The sequence below is a fragment of the Pteropus vampyrus genome, unplaced genomic scaffold, assembly GCF_000151845.1.
Source record: "Pteropus vampyrus isolate Shadow unplaced genomic scaffold, Pvam_2.0 Scaffold356, whole genome shotgun sequence".
Classification (NCBI taxonomy): domain Eukaryota; kingdom Metazoa; phylum Chordata; class Mammalia; order Chiroptera; family Pteropodidae; genus Pteropus; species Pteropus vampyrus.
In genome coordinates, this window is record NW_011889137.1 from 332,789 (window position 1) to 335,275 (window position 2,487).

At 54.2% G+C, this 2,487-nt stretch overlaps 1 protein-coding gene across 1 annotated transcript in view; it reads right to left on the reverse strand.

The window, feature by feature from the left end:
• Positions 1-2,487, reverse strand: part of DPY19L3 (dpy-19 like C-mannosyltransferase 3) — a 40,610-nt gene that overhangs the window by 12,417 nt on the left and 25,706 nt on the right. The gene's annotated exons all lie outside the window — the stretch shown is intronic.

Sequence of the window (2,487 nt, forward strand, 5' to 3'; positions counted from 1 at the left end):
GAGTCGGGTGACCGGGCGCCCCCGGGGGAGACAGTGCCGCGTCTGCCAGCGCCACGTCTGCCAGCGCCACGTCTGCCAGCACCACGGAGCGCTGGGGAGCGCGCTGCAGCCTCCCGCCTCCTCGTGCGGAGACCCGGCTCAGAGGACCTGACCTGACCAGCCACAAAGTGGCAAAGGGACCGCCTGACCTGACTCCACCCAGCCCCTTCCCCGCGCCACGTGCTGACGGTGTTTTCTGCCCCAGCGATCGGGACGGGTGCTCTGACGGGTGCTGACCTAATTCCAGGCACGATGGGGAGGAGGGCTGGGAGCAGGGCCTCTGGGAATGTCTGGTGCGTGTGAACGTCACATTTACGCCACCGGAGCAGGCCACTGACCTGCTTGCTGCTTAGGGCTGTGTGGGCACGAAGTGGAACCGGTCTGAGCCCCCGCACCTCGAACCCAACGTGCCTGTCTGCCCAACTCCACGATCAAGTGAACTCTGTTTTGTCAAATGACAAGTGGCTAAAAAAACCTGGGCATGTCCATACGTCCTCCAGGGAGCCCCAGGATGCATTCCCTACCCTGGGACAGAAGGCCGGCGACAAGGCAGCTGTACCTCGCTGACGGGGAAAGCACAGCCCCCTGCCGCAGGGTGGCGGGCCCGTGGTGCTTCAGCCCCTCACCGTCTCGTCTCGGCACCTCATCTTTGGCCATTTTTACTAACTGGCATCTTATCTTCTGGGAGGAGGATGGCAAAGCCGGTGTGACCGCTCATCCCAGATTCTAGAGACGTGATACAACTGGCCAAATGGTCACTTTGTAATATTTCAATGACCCATTATTCCTTTTGATTTTGATAATCAATACAAACCAACTTTATAATGTGTTCTAATTCTTTTGATATAAAACTTACGAAATCTGTGAATTCCATGGGTATGAGGTACTTTTCTAGTTTGAAAGTTGCTGTTGTTGATTCTGAAACTATCACAGTCTAGTAACAGTTTTGTGGTGAACGCCTTAGAATAATGTGGGAAGTGCTGAGTGAGCCAAACGTTTCTAAACGGTCGGCAACAGCATCCTCAAAAGCTGACCGTCGTGAGGGAAACACCACCACCAACTCTTGACTTGGGTGTCGAGACGGGCAAATACTTTTCCCTCTTAAACAGGACGACCCTGAAGAGGCGGGGGAAACAGCTTCCCTGAAGCCTGCACATGGGGTGCACGTGGACTCAAGCTGGGCTCCGAAACACGGGCTCCCCGTTCCCTTGCGGGGTGACCTCCAGCGCATATCGTGCCCTTACTCTCTGCGATTTTACATGACGCGAGCCTTAGAGGCCGCGCCATCTAGACTGCATCACACGGGGCTCTCTCCTCACGCCCTGTGCCAAAGACGCCAGGCTGATGGTCTCCGGAAGGTTCTCCAGACACCAACTCTGCTGCTCAGGGAATGTTGCCACTACCCTGCTTCTTCTACAGTGGTGGTTCTCGAGGGAGCTATGCCCCACCCCAGGGGGTGCTGTGTGACGTCTGGAGACATCTGTGACGGTCACAGCTGGGGGAGGTGCACCGGGCACCCACTGGGCAGGTGCAGAGGGAGAGCCCTATGAAAAAGAACCGTCCGGCCCACACGGCGGCGGTGTCGCCGCTGGGACCTGCCCAGGCGTGAGCTTCCGGTCCCCGCTCTGCAGCTCCTGGCTCGGCAGGTCTGCGTGGGACCCAGGCACTTCCTGCGACTCCCAGGGGATGCCGACGCCGCTCACCTGGGGACTGCATGTTGACAGCCACTGCTCCTGAGTGTAGTTTATCTCTTCAACTACGTCCTTCCTCAGCTTTATCAAAAATGAGATTTAAGACCCCAAATAGCTTTAAAAAAATCAATAAAATTTCAACTGAGTAGCTGAGATGTAAAAGCGCTCAGCCCCGCACAGGGACAGTGGGAGGACTCTGCTGTGACACTCCGAAGTGGGACGGGGGCAGCAAACTGCAGCCCTCCTCCCAGGCGGCGTCTGACTTCTCCGAGCAGCGGGTGACCGGAAAGCCACTTGCTCACTGTCAAACCTACACTCGGTGTGATCCTGTTGTTGCTTCTCAGATGTAAAAAGTTCCATTTATTTACTTTACAGTAGCAAAATGCCCAGGGGCAGCGTGGTAGGAATAACACACTTCTAGTTTTCCTGGCGTCTGGCAGCTAACACAGTCCTCCTCTGCCTGCGACAGTAATGTACTGATCAACAGGAACGTGACAACATAATTTTTCGAAATATTGACAGTAGAATTATCTAACATACTGATAATCAAACATTCTTTTTGGCCTAAACCTTTTGCTTCAAATAAAATCTTACATGAAAATATAAGCGAATGAACCCAAAGCTGGCTGCTATGGCCGCCCCTCAGACGCCTTCCCAAAACAGGGCTACGCACGGCCGACTTTGAAACCCACTGTTCCAACTTAAAACAAAATTTGGAGAAAAACACCTAAACTTAAAAAAGCACATAAGATCTTTT